A 15,483-nucleotide genomic window follows, 5' to 3' on the forward strand; every position below is an offset into this window, starting at 1 on the left:
TTTTCACCATTAAGTATAATGCTGGCTGCAGATTTGTCATATACAACCTTTATTGTACTGAGGAATGCCACGAATTCTTAATTTTTCCAGAACCTTCATCATAAAGGGACTTTGGATCTTGTCAAATGCTTTTTCTGCATCTATTGAGATAACCATGTGGTTCTTTTCCTTGCTCTTGTTGATGTGATGAATTATTATTAATTGATCTGTGTATATTGAACCAGCTTTGCATCCCTGAAATGAATCTTATTTGATCGTGGTCTATGATTTTTTGGATGAATTGTTGAAGTCGATTGGCCAAAATTTTGTTGAGAAGTTTTGCATCAATGTTCACCAAAGAAATGGGTCTATAGTTCTCTTTCTTTGATGAGTCCCTGCCTGGTTTTGGGATGAGAGTTATGATGGCTTCATAGAATGAGTTTGGTTAGTAAACTTTCTCTTTCAATTTCATTGAAGAGTTGCAGGAGTATTAGTGTGAGCTCTGCTTTGAAGGTTTTGTAGAATTCCACTGTAAAACCATCTGGTCCTGGGCTTTTCTTATTGCTGTTTCTATTTCAATGCTTGATATTAGCCTGTTAAGATGGTTTAACTCACCTTGGTTAATTTAGACATGTCAATATTTGCTAGGAAAATGTCTATTTCTGCCAAGTTCTCAAACTTATTAGGATAAAGTTTTGAGAAGTATTCCCTTAGAATGTTCTGAATCTTGGTTGTTCCTTGGTGATGTTTCCATTTTCATCTCTGAATTTATTTATTTGGGTGTGTTCTCTTCTTTTTCTGATAAGATTTGCTAAGGGTCTGTCAATTTTGTTAATTTTTTTGAAGAACCTACTCTTTGTTTTGTTGATGCTTTCTATAGTTTTTTTTAAAATTCTAATTCATTTAATTCTGATTTAATTTTAATTATTTCTTTCCATCTACTGGATTGGGGTTTCTCTTGCTGCTCTTTTTCAAGGATGTTCAGATGTCTCATTAAATTGTTGGTTTCAGATCTCTCCAATTTGTTGATGTAGGAACTCAGAGCTATAAACTTGCCTCTGAGTACTTCATTTGCTGTATCCCAGAGGAGCTGGTAATTTTTGTGTTCATTTTTGTGAATATTATGAACATTTGACTTTCATTTCTAATTTCTTCCATGACCCACTAGTGATTCAACACTTTGTTGTTCAGCCTCCATGTGATACCGGACTTTCTTTGGTGGCTTTTGGTGTTGAGTTCTAATTTTATTCCCTTGTGGTCTGAGAGAATGCAAGGTATAACTTCAATGTTTCTGAATTTGGACAAATTTGCTTTGTGACCTAAAATGTGGTCTATTTTGCGATATATTCCATGTGCTGCTGAGAAAAACATGTATTCTAATGCTGCTGTGTGAAATATTCAGTAGATGTCTGTTAAGTCTAGTTGATCTATGCAGTTGTTTAGATCTGCAGTTTCTCTGTTCAGTTTTTGCTGAGTTGATCTATCTAGTCATGATACTGGTCTGTTAAAGTCTCCAGCAATTAAATGTCTTTGGATCTATGTGAGCTTTAAGGGAAAGTAGTGTTTCTTGGATAAATTTGGGTGCTCCATTGTTTGACAAATAAGTATTTAGAATTGTAATATCCTCCTGAAGGAAAGATCCCTTAATTAGTAGGTAGCGACCTTCTTTATCTCTTCTCACGAATTTTAATTTGAAGTCTATTTTATCTGATATTAGGATGGCAACTCCCGCCTGTTTGTGGGAGCCATTTGCTTGGTAGATTTTGTTCTAGCCTTTCACTTTCAAAATGTGTTTGTTTTTATGGGCAAGTTGTGACTCCTGAAGGCAGCAGATGGAAGGATCTTGCTTTTTAACCCAACTAGACAGTCTATGTCACTTAATTGGAGAGTTAAGTCCATTAATGTTCAGAGTTAGGACTGAGTGCTATTTGGGAGTTCCTGCCATGTTATTCACCTTCTTGGGGGCTGTGACAACTGGGTTCTTTTTATGGTTCTTGGATTCTCCCTTTGGGTGGGGTTTCTTGGCCTTTATTGTGGTCTTGTTGGTTTTCTATGTGTAGGACATCTTTAAGTATCTTTTGTAGGGCTAGTTTGGTGGAGATATATTGTTTCAGTTTTTCTTTCTATGGAAGGTTTTTGTTTGACCTTTAGTTATGACAGAGAGTTTAGCTGGGTACAGTATTCTTGGTTGATAGTTGTTTGTCTTTAGGGCATGGCATACAACATTCTAGGCTCTTCTTGCTTTAATTGTCTCTGCTGAGAAATCTGAGGTGATTCTAATTGGTTTCCCTTTATAGGTGATTGATCTTTTCTCCTTGACAGCTTTAAGGATCTTTTCCTTGGTCTGAATTGATCCTGTGCGGATTAGAATGTGACAGTGAGATGTCCTATTCTGGTCTGGTCTATTTGGGCTTCTAAAAGCTTCTTGCATCTGAATGGGCCTATCTTTTTGCATGTTTGGGAAGTTGTCTGCTAGGATCCTGTTAAACAAATTTTCTAGACCATTAACTTCTGTCTCTAGGTGCTTCTCTACACCCATTATCCTCAGATTAGGCCTTCTGATGGTTTCTTCCAAATGTTGAATAGATCTATCATATTTCTTGGATTTGTCTTGGATAGTTGTATGTTCTTTATAATATCTAGGCTGTCTTCAATCCCTGAGATTCGATCTTCTGCATGGTCTAACCTACTGTCAAGACTTTCTACTTTTTTTTTTTAATTTCTTTTCCTTCTAATTGGTCAGCTTTGATGGCTTCACATTCTTTGTTGGAGCTTTGTTGTAGATATTGTATGAACTTCTTTATTTCCTTAATTTGGTGTTCAGTGTTTATTCTCAAGTCACTTAGTTGATTGGTTATAGTTTCCTTGTACTCCCATTCTTTCTGTCGGGTTCCATTCAGCATTCCCTTTGTGGTCTCCCTGAATTCTTTCAGCTGTCTGCTTATGGATTCCATGAATGCCTCTATTGATCTTTGTCTATTCTCAACCCGCTCTTGCAATTCCTGTATTACCCTGTGATTAGCTTCCTCACGTTCACACAATTCCTGTAGTTCTCTTTGACTGTTCTTAACCTGCTCACGCAATTCCTGACTTTCTTTTTGTCTGTTCTCAGCCTGCTCACGCAATTCTTGTCTTTCTCTTTGACTGTTCTCAGTGTGTTCATGCAATTCCTTTATTTCTCTTTGAGTGTTCTCAACCTGCTCACACAATTCCTGTATCAATCTTTGAGTAGTTTCCTCATGCTCATGAGATTCCTGTATTAATCTTTGGTTTGCCTCCTTTCTTTCCCTATCATGCTCGCACTGAGTGCTTTGCAAGTTTTCAATCTTTTCAGTCACCAAGTTTTCCAGAAGTGTTTGTAGAGCTTTTTGGGAACTCTCCTTTGGATTATTCATTATCTGTTCTGTCACCTGATTATTATGAGTGGGAGTTGAGATACCCGGACTTGTTATTTTTCTTGTGTTTTTCCAGCTTGTTCTGACCATTTGGTATGAAAGTAACACCAATTTTGTGCTAGAACACTATTTTAAGGCAAGCATCAGCCAAAGTCCTGTAGTTGCACAGTTAAAAGTCTGCAGTTTCAATCTAGCTCAACAGGTACAGTCTATTCCACATCAAACAACTATGGATTAATGGGCTAAGAACAGCAAAGAAGAATTTGGCAAACCAGAAATTATTAGGTTTAGGGAGAAATGTGGGAAAAAATAGGATTAGAGGGATGTGGAGAGGTAAAAGGAGAGTGAAATTAATGGAGTCCTAATCTCAAAGAGAGAAATGGATTGGACAGAATGATAGGAGAGAGAGAGAGAGGAAAAAGAGACAAGACTATGGAAAAACAAAAATTTAAATTTAAAAAGTGAAACTTAAACATTATCTAAATTTGAAGATGATATTGAGAGAAGAAAGGGATAGGATGAGAGGAGGGGAAGGATGGAAAGAAGTCATGAAAAACTAAAAAATAAAAATTCTTAAAAAATTATATAGGTATAAAGAGATAATACTGCTATTAAAGAATTTAATCCTAAAAGGTTTTAATTGAGTAATAAATTTCTGGATTAAGTGTGTACACAATGGGGGATAAGGTCTAATAATCGACTATGGGTATATATCTGAAGATGAACAGAACATCAATTAAGGCTCTCAAAAAAGAATGAAAGAGAAGAAAAATGAAAAGAATGAAAAAGGAAACAAGGAAAAAAAAGACCAAAAGGTCAGTAGAGATTTTAAAAAAGCACGCACACATACACCTAAAATAAAAATTCTAAGAAAAAAAAGATGAATAGAAAACAATTTTTTTTAATTAAAATTTTTTAAAAAAAGAATTCTTTGATTTTTTTTGGGGGGGGGAGAGGGGTGGATGGGAAGATCCTGTATCTCCCTTGTGTCCATAACCAGTCTCTTGGTGGAGTCGGCTTGTGATGTTTGGTTTTCCTGTGGCTTGATTAGTTTCTTAAGTCAGTTTGTTTGAGCAGGCAGAAAAATGCCCTGCTTTATCCAGGATTTTGTGGTCCTCCTACCAGGCTAGTTCAGTGGGAGGGAGATCTGCTTTGAGTATCACAAAAGAGGGAGAAGGTTGTTTCCTCTAGTTTGGAGATGCTGTGATGAGGTTGAGGCCCTTCAGCAAATAGTAGCTTTTCCCTGAAGGGCTAGCTCCTGAGACACTCACAAAGCCCAGCCTGGAGCCATTCTCAGGGTTCATGTTCACTGAATTTCAATTGATTGTCTAGGCTGCTGTAGGGAAAGGCAGCCTCTGGCTCTGTTTACCCAGTGAAGAAAGTCACTCCTCTGGGGGCGGAGTTTTCTCTGCCTGGGCTGGGTGACTTTCCCCTTGGTGAAGCTGAGTCTGGCAGGTCAGGGCAGGTTCCTGTGACTTGCTAAATGACTCTTTTGTTTTCTTCCAAGGCCTGAGTTGGAGCTAGCTGCTCAGCCAGGCCTTTGTCAGTATCAAAGATGGAGATCTCAGGTGGTGGTTGGGAGGATAGGGTGGCCTTCCCTCCTCTCCTCCCTGAGGAGTGAAGATGTCAGGAGTCTACTCACACCGGAGTGTGGTTCCTGGGTAGTCTTTGGTCTGTGATCTGCAGGATGAAGATATCTGCTTCTTGTCAGTTCTTGCTGGTGTTGAGTGGAATCTGCTTCTCCACTGTGTCTGGTGCCTTTGTCCCGGACTCTCTGTGTTGCAGGTATGGTGGCTAAGGCTGCCACCCCCGCCACCGCAACTGCGGCTACTGGCAAGTGCTCAGATCTGTCTCCTTGCCTGGATTTTACCTCTCTGGCCAAACTCTCTGTACTGTGATGGCACACTTGGTGTAATTCTCTAGCCTAGGACTGTTCACTACAACACTAAAACTGCTTTCTATGCAAGAGCTTGTTTAGCCTCCAGCTTCTCCTCTACCATCTTCCTCTGCCCGAGGTTGAGCATTTCTTCATGTATCTATTGGCCATCCTTCTTTTTCCTCTTCAGAGAAGTTTCTTTTTAAGTCTTTAGCCCATTTATTTATTGGGCAGTTGTTTCTTTGAAGATTTGTTGTTGGGGGATTTAATTTTTTGAGTTCCAGGAATATTTTAGATATGAGACCCTTGTCTGTTGTATGGCTAGTGAAGATCTTCTCCCAATCCGGGGGCTTTCTATTGATCTTGCTAGCTATGTCCTTTGCCATGCAGAAGCAGTGCAGCTTCATGCAGACCCATTTGTCCAATCTTTCTTTGATTTGTTGTGTTTCTGGGTCTCTATTAAGAAAATTTCAGCCTGTGCCAAGGAGACTAGTGTTTCTCCTATTCCATCCTGTAATGTTTTCAGAGTATCTGTTTTGACTCTTAGGTCTTTGATCCACTTGGAGTTGATTCTGGTGCAGGGTGATATATAAGGATCTAGCTTTAGTTTTCTACAAGTGATTAACCAATTTTGCCAGCACCATTTACTGAAGAGGTCTCCTAACTTTCTACATCATAGTGTGTGCTCTGGAAAGAATGAATTCCTAGATAAGGATACTAATAACACTGTTGATAGTAATAACACAGTAGTAGTTTTTCTTATGCATTCCTAAGTGCTTTGTTAAAGCCATCTCCATAACAACTTTGTTACGATCTCTAAAGTGAGAAAATCATTGAATAGACATGTTGAAGAGATTAATCAGAGCTACTTGTTTAGTGAGTTGTAAAGCTCAGACTGGAAGGGCTGGGAAGGTGGTTCAGTGGTAGAGTGCTTGCCTTGCATGCATGAGGCCCTGGGTTCAATTCCTCATTACCACATAAACAGAAAAAGCTAGAAGTGGTGCTGTGGCTCAAGTGATAGAGTGCTAGTCTGGAGCTGAAGAACTGAGGGACAGCGCCCAGGTCCAAGAGTTCAAGTCCCACGACCAACATCCCCCTCCCCACCAAAAAAAAAGCTCAGACTGGAAAACATGATGTCTGTTAATAAGTAAATGAGCCATTTTACTGTGTTGCTATGTTAAAAAATCACCATGTTAACAAATTGCTAAATTATCTACCAATAATATGCCAAACTTTAAAATTTCCCCAACAAACATTTCTATGCCAAATGGTTAAACAATAATAAAATGTTGAAGGCATTTATCATACTCAGTTTTATTAAATTTTATTTTAAAGATGCTGTACAGAGGGGTTACAGTTACATGAATAAGATGATGAATAGATTTTTTTTTTTTTTTTTTGTCGGTCATGTGGCTTGAACTCTGGGCCTGGGCTCTGTCCCTCAGCTGCTCTTCAGCTCAAGGCGAATGCTCTACCACTTGAGCTACAGTGCCACTTCCAGTTTTCTAGTGGTTTATTGGAGATAGGAGTCTCATGGTCTTTCCTGCCTGGGCTGGCTTTGAACCGTGATCCTCAGATCTCAGCTTCCTGAGTAGGTAGGATTGCAGGCGTGAGCTGCGGGCAGTTGAATACATTTCTTATTGAGCATTGTTATCCCTTCCCTTGATGTTTTTCCACTATCCCTTCCTTACCCCCACCTCTCACTCCTCCTCCTCCCTGCAACGTTATAAAGTTCATTTCCAATATACTATCTTGTGGGTATCATTGTTGCAATGGGTCATCCTGTGTCCTTGTTTCAGCTTTTTGTTATTCCCCTTCTCCTCCCCAAATTAGTCAAACATATATACAAGATGCAGGCTACCAAAATCAAGTACAGTGACAACAGGGGATAAACCATAGGGGGAAGAACATACAAAGGAAACAAAAAAAAAAATCACATAGTACATTAAAAACAACACAACAAAGAAAGACCTCTTGTGTCCATATCTTGGGGTTCATTTCACTTAGCATCATCTTATCTGATCATATGTACATAGCTTTTGAGCTTTTCTGCTCATCTGATAAAATTATCCTAGACATATACTGATTACTACAAATGAGGCAAACCATGGGACTTATATTTCTTTGGGTCTGGCTTACTTCACTTAATATATCATATTCAGTTTTAATTTTAGAAGCCATCAGAATTGCTTTATATCTGAACACTGGGATTGCTTTGTGTTACATATTAAATATTCCTCAATGTTGTGTTAAAGGCACAGCCAATGGCTGTGGTGCTATGAGGACAAGGAGGAACATTAAGAAGTGAATGAAACTCAGTGGAAGGAGTTTAGGTCATTGGATTCATTCCTTGGATGGGGATATTGGCACTGGTCCTCCCATTCCTTTCTTTACTTTTTTCTATGGTAAGGTGAGCAGTATCATCTGCCATGTACTGCTCTATGTAAGGTACTGGCTCACCACAGGATCAAAGGCAGCAGGACCAAATGGCCATGAACTGTTAAACTGTTGATGTCAAATGATTTGTCACAGTGATGTAAAACTAAGTCAGGGTTTAATTGAACACATGTACAAATACACATACCTCACCAAGTCTTTTAATTTTGGCTCAGAAAAACTGCGTTTGCATTAATTTCAAGTTACATAAAATGTATGTATTTATTAAATGTAGAATAAGAACCCCAAAGTCTGCTATTTTAAAACAAATATTTGCTGTTATTTTTTAATTTATTTTTTGTCAGTTTTGGGGGGCCTGAACTCTGGGCTTGGGTGCTGTCTCTCAGCTCTTCGGCTCAAGGCTAGTACTCTACCACTTGAGCCACAGCACCACTTCTGGCTTTTTTTGCTTTTGTGATGGTGAGAAATCGAACCCAGGGACTCATTCATGGAAGGCAAGCACTCTACCACTGAGCCACCTTCCCAGCCCTGCTGTTATTTTTATCAAGACATATATTAACTGTTTACTGTTGGTACAAAATCTGTCCTATAGGAACCCTTTAATTTTGGCTCGATATGGCTTAAATTTATAGCTGTTATAAAGTTCTGTTAGTACTTTTATGGTTCACAGACTTAAAAATTCTAACTACAGTATAAGTATTTTGCAATATGATTTATATGGACTACTACAATGTCAAAGGTTATTGAATGAGTTACTCCTCTTTGGGGTATTCATAATCCCCCAGATTAACTAATACTGATTTTTTGAGACACGGTAAAGAAATATAGGAATTTATTTTGTTAAATCTATGATAGTTTTCAGGTGAACATTATGCTGTTTTTCCTGTTATGAGAAATCATATTTAATTTATTTTAAAAATTAGCTTTGGGATTAGAAAGTAGACATGAATATTATTCTAAGACTATACTTTCTTGTACTTGGCAAGAATTTGATTAGATTCATGCTTAAAGTGAAAAAATATTATGTCAATATACTAACTCAACAATTAAAAATATGTACTTACTACTGGCAAATTTCTCTTGGCAAACATTTGCTCTGATCTAAGGAGAAGAGTCAACGATGAACTTCTTTGTCTCTTATCAATGTATTTCTAGTAGTCTTGGTGAATAGTGGCTCCTCCAATTAATACAATCCTCTCTTAAGTCATCAGCCTGACATATATATCCACTGTTGAATGCTCATTTCTCTGAGATTTCATCTCTTTTACTGTCAGCCACAGTGATTCTGACATTCAAATTTTACACAGATTGTTGGTACTTATAACCTAGAAGAGAGTCTCTTGTTCTTCTTACAATCTTATCCTCTAATCAAAGAGAATCATCAACTCAATAGGTAGTCCCTTATGTAGTCTTATATTCTGGCCCTGTAATTTGGAATTTTCAAAATCCATTTCTATAAAACATGTTTTATAGGTTATGCATCTCCTTTGAGGATAGACTTTTTATTCTATTTCAGAGCTAGCTAGCCCTTAGATGGCAGGAATTTTGCCCTTAACTCTGATAGCCATGCTGCAGCCATGAGAGAGTTAAGTAGACTCTAAAGGAACTCCTGTTGGCTGAATTGTCTTCTCACATGTTGCAAAATTTAGATTTTAATGAGGAAAGAGATGCTAAATTCTGGTGGTTTGCCCTTCACTGGGAGATGAAGAGAGGATCTCCATATTCTTGGCCACAATTGCCTTTTCCAGGCTTCTGTGTTACTGAGCTGAGGGAAGAGGAAGAAAATAGATCATGGCTCAAGAACACAAACTTTCACTGAGATTGGTTAGGTTTTCTTGGATAAATGTTTCTCTTATTTTCTCAATTATCAAATGGGCAATTTCACTACAAATTGTTTAGCAGATTGTTGTTTCTGTTTTCTTTTTCTAATTCTTTTTCTGGAGCATAGAGTATTTTATATCACCATCACTCCAGTGGCTCTTTTCTAGAATTTATTTCGTATAATCTGCTTACTATATTGGATTGGGAATATCTCTAAATGATTGATACTCATAGTTTGATGCAATTGGGAAGTGATGAAGCCTTTAGGATGCAGAACCTGTTGGGAGTTTTTAGGTCACTGGGGACATAATTCTGAAGGGATTGTGGGAATCTGGTCTCTTCCTATTTCTCTTTCATCCCTCATTATAAGGTGAATGGGCTTCCCCTGTGATATGTTTTCTTCATGATGTACCTCCTCCCCACACCCAACACAGCCCAACAAGCAGGGTCAATTGATCCTGGTTCAAATTCCTAAAACTATAACTCTAAATGTAGCTTTCCTCCTCTTGTTACTTATCTTAAATATCTTGTTACAGTAATCAAAAGCTTAAACACATTTAAATGATTCTTATGTTTCCCATCTTTTATTGGGCTAAGTATATGGTCTATGCTTTTTCAAAAGTGCAGGAAAATATCTGTTAACTCAAACATTACTTTTTCCCTTCCTTTTTATTTGGTGCGATTGGGGTTTGAACTGAGGGTCTTGCCTAACCATGCTTCTAGCTCTTTAAAACTTTTTTTTCATGTTAATTATTGTGACTTAATGTTTTCCCTATTGCATTCCTTAATGTGCAAATATTGATAGTGTTCAATGACCTGATAATCATTCTCTGACTATGTAAAAATAGATGTCACATGTCTAAATAAACTTTATTCTTTTGCATTTTTGCTTACCAACAAAATTTGTGTCCATCTTTAGACTTTATTTGATGTCTTAAGATTCCAAATTAGTTTCTAGTGCTTAATATGCTTTTGCCATGCATATGCTTATGATTTAATAGCTGCATAAATTACTTTCTTGTAGAAATTTAAAGCAGGTAAGTGTACAAGAAAACTATGGTCATTCGTGCTCTGAATATAATTTAAAAGGAAAAGCTTTAAAATACTTTGAGTAAGTGTATCAAGAGGAGATTATTTGCAATTCCTTATTTATCAGGTAAATAATAAAGGTTAAGACTCAGTGGTGAAAAACTAATATGGCCTCTGTTATAGTAGAATTTATTCCAATACTGAGAGCAATATTAAGTAAGTAGTAACATAAATGAATATAACAGAGAAACCGTGAAAATTGGCATGAATGATAGCAATATGGCAGTTTGAGTAACAGAGTGTGGATTGAATGTGGAATGGAGGATTTCACCTAGTTAGAAAAGTGAGGAAAATAAGGAAGTAAAAACTCAGCTCACTGACACCTCAGTATTGGTTATTTAGATGAACAGAGGTGGAAATGGAATTCCAGCAGAATAATAGCACGAGCCAATCCTTCAGCTGCACAGAGCATACATAGGGCCTAAAATATGCTAGTGTAGGTGAAATGCAGAATAAAAGGAAGAGATGACTGAGCTTTGGAAATCATCAGCTTCAGATGCCATGCTAAGAATATTTATCCTCTTTATATAAATAGCAGGAAGTTATTGAAATAATGTAAGCAGATTCAGTTGGAATCACACATGGAGTTGATGACAAATTACCATTTTAATAGATTACTTTGGAATATCAAGAATGGATTTATTTAAAGCCGCAGGATGTGTATTAGAGTAGAAGAAGGGTGGAGGTAGCAAAGAATATGAATTTGGTCAGTGCTGGTGGAGATGGGAGAAAAGGATAGAATACCAAAAGTGATGAAGATGGAGAGAGATGTAGGGTTTAAAAATGATCAGATGGTTGTGACATGTGAAATGAGGCACATGAAGAATCCAGGTCACTTTTAGGTTTTTGAATGGGAAAAATCTATTTGAAATATAATTTTATCTTTAAGGGTTTTCTTAATTCTTGAATCAAGAGAGGAATTTATTAATTGTTTTCAGATCATTAGGTGGTTGTGTTAGTGATGCATTTGAAGTTTATTTCACATGAACATTAGTCTCTGCCAAGTTCTTCCAGTATCATTGCATTTGAATTTGGCTGTTTTATTTCTCATGTTTGGTTCAATTGTGATTTAAATACATGTCTGCAATCATTGCATTTTGTTTACCTTTGCTACAAAGTTCATTTAAAAGTTAAAGTTATTGTAAAGCAAACATCTTCATTGATGATATTTCTTTCTCTATCTTAGAAAGTCCATCTTTCTGGAAAAAGAAAAAGAAAGCATACATATTGCATAAACTTTCAGATTATTTCTTATGCATAATTAATAATTTTATGATTTTGAGAGTTCTGAAAACACCATTCAAGAATACTTGCTCTGTTCTGTACTACTTCAGTGATAATTTCAGAAGAAAATAAATCCAAAAGCTAATCTGGCAAAAGAATTAAGGTTGCTATAAATCCTTATAAGATATAAAAATTGGTTGTCTTGTCTCAGTGAACAAAGTTCAATGGTCATTTATTAAATTTCCTTGATAGCACAGAACCTAGAGTAAATGCTACAAGATCAATTTTCATTGTTGGTCATCATAGCACTGTAGGTGTGCTAGTCATAAATGCTTAATTCAAACCTGCACTGATTTCAGGATATACATTGAATATTATGCTGAACAAAATATACAGATTAATCAGTTTTTTTCTGGATGTCTACTTGATTTAAATAGAAAAGAAAAATGTGACTATCGAAAGATTCTGTTTAGTTAAGTAAGACTATTTTAATATTTGTTCTTGCAAACAAAGAAGTCCAATAAAGCTATTCCTAATTGTTAAAAATTTACAAAAATTATGTAGGTACAACCAATTGGTAAAAATTCATGCTACTAATAATTAAGCAATAACATGAATAGTAATAAATAATACATGATGATTTTATCACAATAATTTTGATGAGATAAGAAAGCAGATAGTTTATATTCAATGAACACTAATTTTGAGCCAACTGCTTAAATATAGTTAATGATTTGTTTTAAGTTTATGCTAGACTCAGCTAAACTATTCTAAATCTAGTTAAATCACATGCCTTTTCAAAAAAGGTCTCTAATTTGTCCTTACAGCTCTTTAGAATTAAAAGTAATTTCCTATGTTTGCTATAACCTATAATTTTCATTGTTTTCATGAAGGATCATATGCAACAATAGTTTTATCTTTTAAACAACATTAACTAGATATATGGAATAAAAACTTTTTTTTCTCATGAATGCATCGAATCAGTTTCTTAACTGATCATTTAGCTATATGTTTAATCAATATTTAGGAGTGCCTGCCCTATACTAAATATTGTTCAAGTTTCTTTGTTTTCTATTATAGCTAAATGTTACATTTTAATATTATTTTTCTGAAATAAATAATGTTACTAAATATATTTACTAAATACATAATATACTTATACTAATACATGTTTATATTTGTGCCTATTCAACACAAGTTTTACATATTATAAATAGATATGAATTGTATCTTAATGAAGTATAGATTAAATCTATATAAATGGTCATTCAATTTTTAGATTAGTAAAAATGGACTTTTGGTTATTTAGCTTAGTATTTATTAATTCATTTTGATATTATAAAGTATATTGTTAGTTTTAAACTTCATTTGAAGTAAAATTATGTCAAGAGTAGTGGTATATGTTTGAAAAAGCTATAATGTAGAGGTTAGAAAAGAGAGGAGGATTATGAATTAGGACCTTGAGTTCTGAGGAACAGTATTTTCCTTTCAAGGGCTTTCAGCCTCAGCTTGATTGTTCCACATGAGTAAAATTTCATTTATATAATACTAGGTATCTACAGCTCCCTCCATCAAAAACCACCAACTATTTCACTGGTCTGACTTACTGTTAGTTCTGACATATGTTTTAAGATTGAAAGGAGTTGCTGATGATGTGACAAGTGTCACTTGGAGAAGGTCTTAATGAATTTAGAGCACGTAGTTCTAACAATTTAGCAGTTGCTATAGAGTGTTTCTCATATTAGCTTACAACTTTTTTCTGTATGTATATTTTGTTTTCCAAATATTAGCAATTTATCTTTTTTTGTTTATTGTGAAAATACCATACAGAGGAGTTACAGTTACATGGGCAAGATAACGAGTACATTTCTTATCAAGCATTGTTGCCTCCTCTTTGTTTCCCCTTCCCATCCCTTTCTATACTTCCCCCCTCCCCCCATCTGATCCTCCCCCCTCCCACCAAAGTTGTAAAGTTCATTTTTCGACATAACAACTTGTACATCTCATTGTTGCAATGGGTCCACCTGTATCCCTAGTTAAACGATTTGTTTTTTTCCCTTCCCTTCCACAAATTATACCAACATCAAATACAGTGAAAACATGGGTTATACCGTGTGGGAGGGACATACAAAGCACATAGAAATCGTCTTATAAATATGTTAGAAACAATTGCATGAAAGGAAAAAAAAAACAAAAAACATTTGAATACTTATCTTGGGGTTCATTCCCCTAACATCAATTCATCTGACCTTTTCTGCTTGACTCAGACATATACTAGTTATTGCAAATAAGGGAAATCATTGGACCTATGTTTCTTTGGACCTGGCTTACTTCACTTAATATAATTTATATTCAACTATCGTAAAAGTTAATTTTCTCTTGCTGGAGCCAGTGGCTCATGCCTCTCAGGAGGCTGAGATCTGAGGATTGCGGTTCAAAGAGGAGGTAACAATGCTTGATAGGAAATGTACTCTTTGCCTTACTCATGTATTTTGTAACCCCTCTGTACAGTATCTTTACAATAAAAAAAAAAATTAAGAAAAGCCAACCCAGGAAGGAAAGTCTGTGAGACTCTTATCTCCAATTAACCACCAGAAAACCAGAAGTGGCTTTGTGGCTTCTGTTTAAGCCCTATCACACACACACACACACACACACACACACACACACACACACACACACACACACACACACACACACACACACACACACACACAGAGTTAATTTTCTTTTATGAAAATACTTTAATAAGGTTATTTATATAACTTCCTACTTTCATGAAATCCAGTTTTCACATAGTTGACCCATATCCATAATAGGAATAATCAGAAAGCAAAATTTGTCAACTCACTGCCAGAGAAAAAAAGCATTGTAATTATTTTGTTTGCATATGTATTGTTTTGATTTGGGATAGATGAACAAATTTTTGAAGCATTTTTAAACCAGTACATAATATATAAGTTATTATTTCTTTGATCCTTATTTTCTTAACATTTATTAGATTGCTTTTGAAGATGATGTTAACTTCTTTTGACATTACTATGGAGCTCACAATTTCTTTTACAAAAATGTAAAAAGAATTTAGCCTTTAAAATTCACAAAAAAATTAAGTGAGTTGGGCCATAGACAGTGAAGAAATTATTGAACCGACATGCGTATTTTTAACAATGTGATAAAAGTAAAACAAAGCATTCCTTGAGCTTTTGAAGCCATTCTTGCCAATTTTGAGACCACAAAGTAAACTGTACCCCATTGGTAAAAATTCACTGGAGTTGGAAAAGTTATCAAACCTAATCAATCCTGGAATTCTCGGTCCACATCACTAAATATGTGAGGGTTTCTATTTCTCCATAAGGTTATATGTGTCATCATTAAGCAAAGTGTACAGTTCATGTCTTATTCCCTGGTAGTTGTGAAACAGTACATGATATATCTTCCAATAAGGTAGCATTAAATTGTATTGGATTTCATGATGGCTGTTAATGTAAATGATTACAAGTAGCCTTGCCTCAGAGCCTCTTCTATAAGCCTAGCCTATGTGTTTTTCTTTCCTTCCCATCTCCATGTGTCAGAGTCCATCTTTTGTGACTAAAGTCAGCATGAGCTTTTGGTGTAATTCTATCAAAATTCCCTTTTTCCTCTATTCCTTCTTCCTTACTACTGCACAAACTCACACTTTATGTCCACTGAGGTAAACCTGAT

This window comes from Dipodomys spectabilis, unplaced genomic scaffold, assembly GCF_019054845.1.
Source record: "Dipodomys spectabilis isolate Male_0828 unplaced genomic scaffold, ASM1905484v1 ptg000138l, whole genome shotgun sequence".
NCBI classification, from domain to species: Eukaryota; Metazoa; Chordata; class Mammalia; order Rodentia; family Heteromyidae; genus Dipodomys; species Dipodomys spectabilis.